Source organism: Myxocyprinus asiaticus, chromosome 27 (assembly GCF_019703515.2).
Source record: "Myxocyprinus asiaticus isolate MX2 ecotype Aquarium Trade chromosome 27, UBuf_Myxa_2, whole genome shotgun sequence".
Classification (NCBI taxonomy): domain Eukaryota; kingdom Metazoa; phylum Chordata; class Actinopteri; order Cypriniformes; family Catostomidae; genus Myxocyprinus; species Myxocyprinus asiaticus.
The window spans coordinates 41,696,717-41,711,409 of NC_059370.1; the positions used below are offsets into that span (position 1 = coordinate 41,696,717).

The following is a 14,693-nucleotide window of genomic DNA, read 5'->3' on the forward strand; positions in this document are numbered from 1 at the left end:
TTACAGCATAAGCTGAGAAATTTTTCATATGTAAGCATAATGGACATTATAACTTGAATTACACCTAAATGAATCACAATGGAATTCAATCAAGAGCTTGCGTATCAGAATCAAATCAAATCGAGAAATCTGTATCAATACCCAGCCCTAATATGAATGTCATGATTAACCATTTTCTAAAAACACTTAACAATAAGGTTCCATTTGTAAAGCATTAAATAACTACAGTACATTAGCTACATTGAACAAATACTTTTACAGCTTTTTTTTCACAGCATCATATAATTAATCTTGGTTAATGTTAATTTCAACATATACTAATAAAAAAATATATATATATATTATTGAGAGTTGTATAGGTTCACATTTTTTATTGCAGGATGAACTAACAATAAACAGTTGTGTTTTTAAACTAACATTAACCAAAATTAATAAATGCTGTGTTCATTGTTAGTTCATGATACCTAATGCATTAACTAATGTTAACAACTAGAAACTTATTGTAGAGTTTTTCCAATTTTCTTTCTACTCCCATCACATCAAATTTTAAAGATCACAGATCAAACACAGTCTAAAATGTATGATTTGTTTTTTATTAATATTACAGTGTTGCAACCCTGGTAAATATAGTAACTATATCGACTGCCTACATAGCTAGTTACCTTCCAAGACAGCATCCTAACTGAAATGGCACTATTTCCAGTGATCCTTTGACATGTCAGATGCCTAACAAAAGACTTATTAGACAAGGCTTCTACCAGGTCAGAAGTCACTAGAGAAAAGCTCTAGTTTAATGAAGAACCTTTGTCTCTGGAGACAAGATGATAGATTTGAGTCTCAGGCCAGAAGCTGATGATCAATTATGAACAGAGATGACCAGTAGCCCGTCATGGAAAAATTGACACATTTTTTTCAGAGTAAATTTTATCACTGTCACACACTTTCAGTCAAGCACGTTTGACCTTAAGAAAGTCCCTAGAGTACATCGGCAGTACATTGATGTTAGTTGAACATTAAACTTAATGCGTTTTCCCCCTGTTGTCTTAGGCCAGCAGAACCATTTGCATTGTTCTTTAAAGGAATAGTTCACCCGAAATGAAGATTCTGTCATCATTTACTCACCCTCATGTATTTCCAAACCCAAATGACTTGTGGAACACAAAATGTTCAGTGTTGTTCACATTGTTCACACTGCTCTTTTCCATACAACGAAAGCATTTAGTGACCAGGGGCTGTCAATTTCCAAAATAGGGGAACAGGTAAGGGGATGTTAGGCAGAATCTTAGTCTCATTCACCATTCACTTTCATTATATGGGAAAAAATGCAATACAAGTGAATGGTGACTGAGGCTAACATTCTGCCAAAAAATCTTATTTTGTGTTTCACAGGGGTAGGAAAGTCTTACAGGTTTGGAACAACATTTGAGGGTGAGTAAATGACGAGAGAATGTACATTTTTGGGGGTTTAGGTAAAACTTGGGTAAATGAATGGTTGGAATACTGATGCTTGCTTTAGTAAATTCCACCATTAAAAACAGCTTCTTTAAAGTGTTACAAAGAAGCTGCACAAAAAGAAAGCTGAACAAAGAAACGGCAGTTAAAAAAATATTGATCACATTGAGCAATAATGCGTCAAAGCAATGTTGTGTGACACATTGTTGACATTGATTGAACACCTGAGCCTGTTTAATAAATCTACAGGACGTAACATGTTCGTGTAGGATCACTGATCGCTGCGGTTTAATTGCTCCTGTGCTTGATTAATTGTACATGTGATCAAACAAACACAACATTAAGCCTGGATGAGATGTATGATCATTGCATTTCAGATTTGGACCCTTTTATTGCGTTTAATTCAAACTTGAATCAAATGAAAATAATGCAGTTTTGTTTAAAATTAATTGTTCTATTAATTGTTCTATACAGATGCTCACAGCATATTCCAATACAGAACATTGATGTTATTTTTGTCAAATAATTTTGTCATTACAGGGCACGTTCTTGCATTTTGTCATAAACGGCGTGTTTTTTGATGTCAACTTTGGAAATCGCATCTCGAGATCCCTTCATTCTGTTGTGTTTCGTCCAGCTGTCAAAAACATGTCCTGTCAGTGGTAAAAGACGCTGGCTACTACCCCTGGAGTTCGCTAGTTTGCTAGTTCAAATCCCAGGGTGTGCTGAGTGACTCCTGCCAGGTCTCCTAAGCAACCAAATTGGCCCGGTTGCTAGGGTGGGTAGAGTCACATGCGGTAACCTCCTCGTGGTTGCTATAATGTGGTTCGTTCTGGGTGGGGCGCGTAGTGAGTAGAGCGTGGATGCCGCGGTGGATGGCGTGAAGCCTCCACACGCGCTATGTCTCCGTGGCAACACGCTCAACAAGCCACGTGATAAGATGCGTGGGTTGATGGTCTCAGACGCGGAGGCAACTGGGATTCATCCTCCGCCACCCGGATTGAGGCGAATCACCACGCCACCACGAGGACTTAAAAAGTGCACTGGGAATTGGGCATTCCAAATTGGGAATTTGGAATGCCCAAAAAAAAATTATTCCAAGAAAGTGTCCTGTGTGATCACCTCTCATTCTGTGGCTGTGCTGCTTTTGAGGTGTGATGAGGCACACTGACTGCCCCCTACTGACACGGCTCGTAAAAACACAAAGTAAAATGTACTTGCTCCAATGGTAGGAAATAAGTGTTTATATACGGGTTTATATACGGGTCAAGAAGCATGATTACTTTCGTTGCATAATTTTTTTTAATGTGTTATCACAAATTAAATGCTGCACAACAGGGCATCACAGTAGAAGTTTAAACATTAATAAAAACTTGTGTTCAGTACAACAGCACTCGTGCTTGTGAGATTAAATATATAATCTTAAGTATAATATAATTATTATATAATATTGTTATTATTATTGTTGTTATTATTAGTAGTAGCAATAGTACATTGAATATGGCATTTATCTATATAGTAAAATATATCTGTCTTCAATTTTGCATGTCTGCTTAAGTGAAGCTTTTACTTTGGCAGAAAACTGAGTGAAGACATTTCAGTATCTGTGTGTGTATTTGGCGGTAGGTTCTCATATAAATAATAAGTCTGCATGTGCTTTGCATTAGGGTTGTCTACTGGGCTGAGAAGCAAAATTTAAATTTTTACCTTTAATATTATCAAAATTCAAATTAAATTAAAATGTTATTGACCAAAATGTATATGTGGTTTTTTTTATTGACGTTGTTTCTTTTGTTCACAAGAGGGCGCAATGAATACATAAAAACTATACAGCACCTTGTTAAAGGGATAGTTCACCCAAAAATGACATTTACTCACCCTCATGCCATCCCAGAGCTGTATGACTTTATTTCTTCTGCAGAACACATTTGAAGAAAAATAGAAAAATAGCTCAGTAGGTCCTTAAAATGCAAGTGGATGGTGATCAGATCTTTGAAGCTCCAAAAATCACAGACAATCAGCATAAACGTCATCCACATGACTCCAGCGGTTAAATTAATGTATTCTAAAGCGAAATGATCGCTTTTGGTGTGAAAAAGATCAATATTTAAGTACTTTTTTTATAAACCGTCGCTTCCGATCAGCAGCAGTATGCGCTTTTACATCATTAGCATCTTGCGTGCTCAGTGTAAATTCGAAATACAAACATTCGTTGAATTTAAGAAGAAAAAAAACCGCACATTCGAATGCTAAAACACGAGAGACCACGTGAACTCAGCCCGTGCTTTTTTTTCTTCTTAAATTCAACACATTTTTGTATTTCAGTTTGTAATTTGACAGCACTTCTGTGCACTTAAAAGTGGATAATGGCTCTGCTCTTTGTCATCTGCAATTACACATACACTGAGCACGCATGATGCTAATGATGTGATGTTTTCAGCTTTGAACAGCTACATGCATTCACTTTGAAGCGCACAGCACAAGCAGACTACATATTATTTTAATTACGTATAAATCAGCCCTTTGTGGATCACACTATTTTAATTTGATTAATTGTGCATTCAAACCTTGACATTCTGTTTTTATAATTAATTCAATTTTTATGACTGGATTTAGCGATTCCATCTGCATTTTCTGTTTCATGTAAATCAGAGGGTCCTAGTGTTTTTATGTCTTTCAAACTTAAATGTATTTTTTTTTTTTTTTTTGATGTTTTGAACATTGTTGTTGCAAATTGTGCTGATTTAAATGTCACCAAGGAAACTGTATGTAGCTGGCTAATGTAAAAATGTCTTGTCTTGTCTTGGCTGTTGGAAACATCATATTCATAATGGAATTAAATTTGTTTAATTAAAATAGCTGACATGGAGTTCCAGTATAGTCAGAGAATATTTAGCAGAGATGGGACACTTCTATTAAAATGAATGGGAGAAACTGGAATGCTCAACCAAGACAATCTAGCACCCAACGGCCAACGGATGTAGAAAGGAAGCCCCGCCTTACAGGTAAAAGAGCCAATCACCTTTTAGATACAGACATTACCTGTCAATCAGCTCACTAATGCATATGTGCATATGCTATACAAGTTGGGAAAATTGCATGTTTTAGCGTTATATGAGGTAAAGAAGCACAATTTACGATACCAGTTTTGTCAGATTTTATTGCTGATTTGAAATATGTCCTGAGATTTCGGTCTTTCCCCATTCAAGTAGATAGGAGCTGCATTGTCACGACTGGAAATAGCCTCCCGAGAGCGTTCCAAAAATGGCTGACAGTGGACTGACTTGCTAGAAAGACTTTGCTATAGTGTTTTGTTCTTTTGTAAAGAAAACTTCACATTTAATGAAATACATACTGTATATGTTTTTTGACACATCTAAAAATATGTTGATAAAAATGGCAATTTATATATATGGTGGAGCCAGTGAAAATGTTGGTATGGCAATTAAAAATCTGAATGACTGAATTACAGTTAAAATCTTTATTGTTGAGCCCTGCTTAAATACTGTTGTAACCACATACATGATTGCATAAGGTTCAGATTAGCAACATGATCAAGATTGCAACAGCTGTTTTCAGTCAGTAATCTTTGTTGCTACTGTGGTTTGTCTCCGGGCCTTTATGAGCAATGTGCTGGGGCTCCATTAAGTAAATACAGCAGGATTTGGCTCATTAAGTCTGTGACTGCAGTCCTCTGGGATAGTGACAGCTTCAGGTATATGACCTTTAGACACCTAATCAACTTTTAACACCTCACTGGATCTCATCAGCAGAGAGACCGTTAGAGGAAGAAGACCAATCGCCTGAAATCACCCAGTCTGCTTGATACGAGCGTGTCGGCCCCTGAGGTGTCACTTCAGTGAGAGAAATCTGTTGAGCAGCTATATCTGCGAAACAAGAGGCTTTTTATAGGAGAAGAGAGGAACAATCTGATCTGTAAAACAACTAAATAAACAAATAAAGACCTGAACTGTCACAGGGTTGTGTGCCGTTCAGAATTAAATTAAATTCCAAATCAGTAGCTGAATTAATGAAGTAGAATTAAAATGGAGTGAAATTCAAAGAAATCTATTAAAGTGTATTTTTTAATAAAATATTTCAAGAGGGGGCCTGGGTAGCTCAGCGAGCATTGATGCTGACTACCACCCCTGGAGTCATGAGTTCGAATCCAGGGTGTGCTGAGTGACTCCAGCCAGGTCTCCTAAGCAACCAAATTGGCCCGGTTGCTAAGGAGGGTAGAGTCACATGGGATAACCTCCTCGTGGTCACTATAATGTGTGGTTCTCACTCTCGGTGGGGCGCATGGTGAGTTGTGCGTGGATGCGTCGGAGAATAGCGTGGGCCTCCACACTACATCTCCGCAGTAATGCGCACAACATGCCACGTGATATGATGTGCAGATTGACATTCTCAGATGCGGAGGCAACTGAGATTCATTCTCCACCACCCGGATTGAGGCGAGTCACTACGACACCACGAGGACACGAGCGTATTGGAAATTGGGCATTGCAAATTGGGGAGAAAAGAAAAAAATATTTCAAATACATTAACAAATTAGGTATTTTCAGAAACACAATTCAACATCCTGTGGGAGGCGTGACCTATTCAATTCAAATTCACACTCACGAATTCAAGGGAAACCAATTCTTACAACTTACATTGTTACAAGCTTAAAAAGCTCAACTGTGCCAACCTGCTTCAAAAACACTACCATTATACCTGTTCCAAAGAAAAACAAAGATAGCTGCCTTCATGACTATCACCCAGTGGCACTAACCTCCATTGCAATGAAATGCTTTGAGAGGCTGGTTCTGGAACACATTAAGAACACCATCTCAGACACTTTGGACACACTGCAGTTTGCCTACCACCACAATAGATCCACTGAGGATGCCAGATCACACACACTTCATACCACTCTGGCTCACCTGGACAATAAAAACTGTTATGCAAGACTGTTATTTGTGGATTATAGTTTGGCATTTAACTCTGCCATCCCAACCAAGCTGATCCAAAAACTACTAGATCTGGGACTGAATGCCACATTGTGCAATTGGATCCTGGATTTCCTCACCAACAGACCCCAGAGTGTGAGGATTGGCAGAAACGCCTCCTCCCCACTGATCCTCAACACTGGCACTCCACAGGGAAGCGTCCTGAGCCCGGTGATGTATTCCTTGTTCACACATGACTGTGTGGCCAGTCACAGCTCCAACACTATCATAAAATGTGCTGACGATACCATAATTTTGGGTCTGATCACCAACAATGACGAAACGGCCTACAGAGAGGAGGTGAGGCTCCTGGCAGAGTGGTGCCAGGACAACAACTTGTATCTCAATGTCAGTAAAACTAAGGAGCTGGTGATCGACTTCAGGAAACAGAATACGGTTCATGCACCCATCTACATTGGTGGGGACATTGTAGAGAGGGTCCACAGCTTCAGATTCCTAGGAGTCACCCTCACTGTTAAACTCACATGGGCTGAGTACACCGCATCTATCATCATAAAAGCGCACCAACACCTTTATTTCCTCAGGTGTGTGAAGAAAGCCAGGATGTCCACTACAGTCCTCACCACTTTCTACAGGTGTGCTGTGGAGTCCGTCCTCACAGGGTGTATTACATCCTGGTCTGGCAGCTGCTCCATACAGGATAAGAAAGCCGTACAGAGGGTGGTTAAAACCGCCCAGAAAGTCATTGGCACACAGCTACCAGCAGTACAGGATATTTACACCACAAGCTGCCTTGTAAAGGCAAAGTGCATCATGGAAGACCACAGTCACCCTGCACGGGCACTATTCTTTTTTTGTGCCCTCTGGTAAGCGGCTCAGGACTATTCGAACTCACACCACTAGATTCAGGGATAGCTTTTTTTTGATACTGGACTCTCTACACTGTCACTTTTGCAACTTGACTTTGCACTGATCTCTCCAAATCACTTGCACTGTCACTTTATTGTTTGGTAATTATTTTGATTGTTTATTGTATTATCTATTGTATCCTGTCTTGTCTGTAGTCTGTGGAGAAGCTTTCAAGCAAGCATTTCATTGTACCTTATACACAGTACTTGTACATACACCGATCAGCCACAGCATTAAAACCACCTGCCTAATATTGTGTAGGTCCCCCTCATGCTGCCAAAACTGTGCCAGCCCACATCTCAAAATAGCATTCTGAGGTGCTATTCTTCTCACCACAATTGTACAGAGCGGGTTATCTGAGTTACCGTAGACTTTGTCAGTTCGAACCAGTCTGGCCATTCTCTCTTGACCTCTCTCATCAATAAGGCGTTTCCGTCCACAGAACTGCCGCTCACTGGATGTTTTTTGTTTTTGGCACCATTCTGAATAAATTCTAGAGACTGTTGTGCATGAAAATCCCAGGAGATCAGCAGTTACAGAAATACTCAAAACAGCCTGTCTGGCACCAGCTGTCATTTCTCATGAAACAAATCCTTTGAGATTTCGTTTAATCACTTTATCACTCCACAGAAATAGAGTAAGCATGCGTCTCCTCTGTCACTGCGTGTATGAACCAGGAATATTTGCCATTACACGATCATTTAAAGTGAAGCCAGAGCATTTTGCGTTCACTGTCACAATTTACACTTGTTCAGTTATATTTTCGCCGGAGTTTGGCTTGAGCCTCTGCTGGCAGCGCACGCATTATAGCATTTGAGAAGCCGTTCACGCGCTCTTTCGGACAGAATTTGGTTGATGTCCACGGTGCGGCTCAATGACGCTAGGACTCAGAGTTCAACTGAATGACACACAAATGCGCCATTCATAGCATTTATACAGTATATTTGCTTAAAATGTTCTTATTTGGGCATTAAAATGTGATTGGAATTCGAATGCCCAATAATCTCGGTTATCTCAAATAACCGCTGTTAGATCACGTAACCATGATCAGACGGTTATTTAATAATCGCAACAGGCCTAGAACTGATGCAAGGGAATGTTAACACTTCTGTTAATTGCCCAAGCGAACATGACTATCGGACGATGCCGATAATCACAAAATGGCCAAATATCGGCCGATTAATCAGCCTGGCCGATATATCGATCTGTCACTAGTCTAAATGTCAAAAAGATGTAATAATAGGTGCTAGTTTATCCAGATACACATTGACATGACATGTCACGCAGTGACAGCAGTGTCCTGCAGTGTGTTATGCTATACGCCAGTGTTCCTGCCACTGCTTTTCAACTTTTCTGCTATTGAAACAACAGCGCCGCTGCAAAATAAATTATAGTTTTTTGCCCGAGTTATGAGCTGGCAATTGAATTTGATGAGAGAAAATGTCCTGGGTACCACTAAATAATGCAAAGACATACATAAACAATGTTTTGTATTGTGGTGTCTTCGCTGGCGGAATGCAAAAAGAAATGTACAGCAAGTCTGATTCATGGTTGAATAATGCTTATGAGCCGGTTCTTTAAATAAATTGTTTACAGAGTTATTGGTTTGAATGCGTGTAATGAATTACTCGCTAAATCCATCAGAACGATTACTGAACCCTGTATTATTTATTTGTTTTTAGATGTTTAAGCACACATTAATTATCAAAAAATAATATTATATTCTGCTGCAAGCATCTTGTAAACCATTTACGACTTAAAGGAATAGTTCACCCAGAAATTCTCATCATTTTCTCACCTTCATGCTATCCCATATGTGTATGACTTTCTTTCTTCTGCAGAACACACACTATAATTTTTAGATGAATTTCTCAGACCTTTTGGTCCATACAATGCAAGTGAATGGGTGCCAAAAATATTCAGCTCCAAAAATCACATAATTCAGCATAAAAGTAATCCATAAGACTCTAGTGCTTTAATCTTTAATCTTCAGAAGTGATATGATAGATGTGAGGGAGAAACAGATCAATATTTAAGTCCTTTTTACTATAAATTCTCCTCCCTGCTCAGTCAATCTCCACTTTAACTTTTATATTCTTGTGTTTTTGGTGATTCACATTCTTCATGCTTATCGCCCCCCCACTGGGCAGGGAGAAAAATGTCAAGCAATAAAGGACTTCAGTATAGTTCTGTTCCCTATCTGTCACTCACTCGATGTTTTATACCCGTATGTCCGGGGGAGTGGCATGCAAATTCCACTCGCCAATTCCCATTGGCCTTTTTCAAAATCAGAGGCGTTTGGGGCTCCTAAGAGTGACCCCTAGTGTCACTACATTGACACAACGTCTCGTTCCCTCCATCAGGGAATGGAGGTTACGAAAGTAACCAGGATGTTTCTCACCCACACCTATCATATCACTTTGAAGATATGGATTAAAACACGAGTCTTATGGATTGCTTTTATGAAGCCATTATGTGGCACCCATTCACTTGCATGCTGAAATATTCTTCTACAAATCTTTGTTTGTGTTCTGCAGAAGAAAGAAAGTCATACACATCTGGAATGGCATGAGGGTGAGTAAATGATGAGAACATTTTCAGTTTTGGGTGCACTGTCACTTTAAGACAGAAAGTAAATTTGAACCCTTAATATTTAAGTAAATTTGAGCCCTTAATGTTTGTTCATTATAATTGTTACTGTATGTACTGTGTTTCATTGATATGATCTTTTTTTTTTTTTTTTTATAAAATTAAAACAATATAATCTTAGATCAAAATCATTGCAAGGTATTGTCAAAATTCTATATACTGTATATATATATATATATATATATATATATATATATATATTCACTGTACACACTGCTGTAAAAATCTGTTATGGTAATAATTCAATGATAAATACTGTTATTGTTACTCCAGCCAACATCTATAGTGTGACTTGTCAGTAAATCAGTTCATAATCACCCAGTTATTTATGCCTGAGAGGAAAAAATCATGATGAGTGAGTGTTTGAAGTAATTACCATAAACAAATATGTTGAGCACTATATATACATACAAAGTTTGCAGGGGATAACAACTGTAATATGGGTGTTAAACTGAGCCTAAAATAGTAGATTGTTGCATCCAGTTGCCGTGGTGATGGAAGCTCTGGTTCTTGCTTACGCCTTGCAGCTTTGAAGTTCAAACTGTAAATGTCTTGGTTTTGTGATACATTTAGTTTAAAAGAGAGAAATTGTTACCCCTTGATCTGTTTTAGCTATTTGGGTACAACAGAAACCTGGATTTTCTATTTGCAGTGAATTCGTGTACTGTAAATGTACTATTTAAAGGAATAGTTAATGCAAAATGTGATTTCAAACCTGTATGACTTTTAGCCTACGGTGGAAAACAAAAGGAATTTTGAAGAATATTCAAGCTGCTCTTTTCCATACATTAATGTTGTTGTCACAATAGTTTTCGTGTTTTACATAGATTGATTTTGTCTCTGTTTCTTAATGTAGGTAAAATGGGTACAAAGATGCAGTTCTCAAGCAGATCATCCTCCCATTGATGGACAGGAAACAGACCCATGTCATCCTGCAAGATTTGGGCTCAACAGAAACCAATGAACTGGACCAGACGGGTAAGAAAACCAACCTAAGTGTTTTACTGCAACCTCAGTAATGTTCCGGGTGCAAAATAATTGAGACTTGTCGCTTAGTTTGTAAAAACAAACAAAATCATGCTTACAGAAACAAACTTACAATGGAAGTCTATGGGGCAAGACACTGCACCAGGATAAACGCTAAAATACACACTGTTTAAAAAGTATAAACGTTAGCTATATGCTGTAACATGAGACTGGTGTAATAAAACGGCCTTCAGACCTTGTTAGTGAGTTGTATCTAATATTTCAACTCCTGTCATGACCATGTCGCTAAATTCGGTAGCACATTTTACACGCAAGTTTACAAGAAATGGATGTGATGTAATTGTCTGTAAAGCACTGTTAACATGGAGTAAACTTAACTTACATTAATTAAATCAGAAACACATAACTAGTTCATCCGCCTGGAATAGTAGTCCTACCTTGAAAGTATGATAACTCTTCAGTTCAAGTAACGCACATTTTCATACAGAGAAATTGTTTTGTAGTGCTTTAAAGCAGAGGTGTGTAAGTTTGGCAGCACTAGCATCAGTTGCTTAAATAATGATTGTGTGTTCTAACAGGTTATCCCAAACTCCCCCTTAAAACTTTCAGCATTAAGAAAAATACTGTATAAACTTGCCCCATAGACTTCCATTGTAAGTGCATTATTATAAACAAGATTTAGTTTGTTTTTACAAACTGAGGGAAAAGTCAGAATTTCCTGTGGTAATCAACAGCATATCTCATATGCTGTTGACGGAGCTACTAAACCCAGAACAGGACAGAACAGCTATTAAACAAAGAACATTCCCCTTAGTGGACCCACTTTATATTAGGTGTCTTCAACTACTGTGTACTTAAGCATTTGATACAATTAACTTATTATGTGCATATGTGTTGTTGCATCGTGCTTACATTTAAAGTACCTGCATTTATTTACATCTGTTGTTACACGGCTAACCTTACCCCTAACCCAACCCTTACCCTAAACCCTAATCCTACTCCTAAACCTACACGTATCTCAACCTCAGTCGCAGCACATATGAATCTTGTGGGAATTTTGCAGAACAAGATGTAGTTACACAAATACATTGTATGTTAGTACATAGTAGTTAAAGGTACTGTAAGTGATTTTTTTTTTTTTCATGGAAAGGTATGCAAAACAAATGTCCTACTCCCTGAAAGATATTAATAAAATAAGTGTTGTGAGATATCTCACCGATCTCTGTGACAGCACTAGTCTCTTTAAACAACAAACAATCAATCATTTTGTCAATCATTTTGTGCGTTCTTTCAGCATTAATCTGCAGACAAGGATCACTGATTTGCTTATTCACTGGGCTCTCAGAGCAGGTATCTCCTCTGTGCTGTAACTCAGGTCCTGTCAGCTGCATTGCCACCTTTAGTTTATCATAACCAGACTCCTCTAGATTCCAGCTCAGGGATTTCGAACAGCCGTAGTGTCACAATCACACAGATACTGTAAGTACTGCAGGAAGCCCCACTCTCAGCGAATGAAAAACAGATTCATTGAGCTCTGGATCACAGGCGGTTTAGGTGGAGGGCCAATGAATCATCCAACAGTTCCTTCTGCTCTCATTACCAACACCCGGTGCAGATAAATTGATATTTCGCCTCCATTCACAAATGCCAGAGACCATTAGGGACTGGACTTATGTCTCTAAGCTGATGGTTCTCCTATGATGCTACAGTATTTTCCTCAACTCAGGTATTTATGTACTTTTGTGGAATAATTCAAGATGAATGGGTGGAGGGGGCACCTGTAAGCTGCCAAAAAATGCTTTTAGTCAGCCGTATGACTTAGTCTTGCTTTTGACTAAATGGCAAATGGACTGGTCCGTATTGCTGCTTATTCTGGCCTAAAACCACCCACTTAGAGGCCATTCAGACAGACTTTTAACTTAAGACAGCATCTTAAAGGAATGTTCCGGGTTTAATACAAGTTCAGTCGACAGTGTATAAATACATGGTTACGGTAAGGCACTGACAGTGGAAGTGAATGCGGTTAGTCTATAAACTTTAAAGGGATAGTTCACCCCAAAATTCTCTCATCATTTACTGACCCTCATGCCATCCCATTGTGTATGACTTTCTTTCTTCAGCAGAACACAAACAAAGATTTTTAGAAGAATACTTCAGCTCTGTAGGTCCATACAATGCAAGTGAATGGTGACCAGACCTTTGTAGCTCCACATATCTCATAAAGGAAACATAAAAGTAATCCATATGACTCCAGTGTTTAAATCCATATCTTCTGAAGTGATATGATAACAATATTTATGTCCTTCTTTTTGCTAAATCTCCACTTTCACTTTCACTTTCAAATGTGAAAGTGAAACTAAACCGGTACCACATGTGACTTTCAGATGTAAAAATGAAAGTGGAGATTTAGAGTAAAACAAGGACTTAAATTTGTTTTGTTTTTTTCTCACCCACACCTATTATATTCCTTCTGAAGACATGGACTTAAACACTCGAGTCTTATGGATTACTTCTGTGTTTCCTTTATGTGATTTTTGGAGCTACAAAGGTTTGATCACCATTCTCTTGCATTGTATGGACCTACAGAGCTGAGATATTCTTCTAAAAATCTTTGTGTTCTGCTGAAGAAAGAAAGTCATACACATCTGGGATGGCGTTAGGTTGAGTAAATGATAAGAGAATTTTCATTTTTGGGTGAACTATCCCTTTAAAGGGCACAATGTATACTTGTCCAATATTTAGAACTAAATTGAAAGAATAAATCCAAACATGATTAAGTTACCTTAGAACCAGGAACAGTTCAAATCAGAGGGGGGAATGTTAAAGGGATAGTTCACCCAAAAATAAAATTTTGTCGTTTTCAATTTTGTTATTTTGGAGCTTGACAGTCGGAAGCATCAGTCTCTTAAGATGTATGAAAAAAGAGCTGTTCGGAGGTACTGTTTAATTGAGCCACTGGCTCAAGTCAAAGGTCAAATTGAAATTCAAGACAGAGATCAAGTATTCTAGTACTTACAATTCAAGTTTCCACTGACAATTAGCCTAAAAAGATCATATTTGAAAGGCAAAATTAGCCCATAATCATATTTTTGAACCAATTTCACCATCTGTGTTCCTCGTACAGTAATGTAGATATTGAGGGTTGTGAGTGGCTCAGGGCCACATGTGCGGATAATATGCACCCTAGAGTTGAATCTTTGGTAAACAAGAATCCCATTTGGGCATATTTTTCCCTCTTCTCTTGTGCGAGTTAACCCCAGTCATACTGCTCATACAAGGCAGAGGATGTTCACCGGTTTTGCATGAAGCCTGGCAGAGGTTAGATGCTGGAGAGCACTACCACCTGCCAAAAGACAGGACAACCCCATATGCTCGCCTGTGCTTGCCCAAGAATTTATGTGATACAGTCAGTTGTAACCTGATAGAACACATTATCCTAACCCATGAGCCTAATTTTGGATTTGGTCTTCATATGTGGTGGCTAAATGGTAAAGTTTCTGATCATTCATAGCAAATTTATCTAACCCTCCAATCTCAGAACCAATTAGTTTGCTTATATCAACACCACATGATGCTTCAGTGAGTCCACTGACATGACAGCTTTATGAGATCATGCAAGTCTAAACCAAGACATAATCACTGAACACAGTTATGCAAGTTAAGGGAAGTACATTACAGGGTTTGGTTCACACAAAAATAAAAAAATCCTGCCATTATTATTTCACCCCTAAGTCATCAATC

General features: G+C 38.4%; 1 protein-coding gene across 1 annotated transcript in view; it reads left to right on the plus strand.

The window, feature by feature from the left end:
• The window catches only part of LOC127417945 (neurite extension and migration factor-like), a 72,691-nt gene that overhangs the window by 49,718 nt on the left and 8,280 nt on the right, over positions 1 to 14,693 (plus strand). Inside the window, exon 2 of the mRNA XM_051658230.1 lies at positions 10,822 to 10,943. The gene's annotated coding sequence lies outside the window, so the exon portion shown is untranslated. The remainder of the gene's footprint in view (positions 1 to 10,821; positions 10,944 to 14,693) is intronic.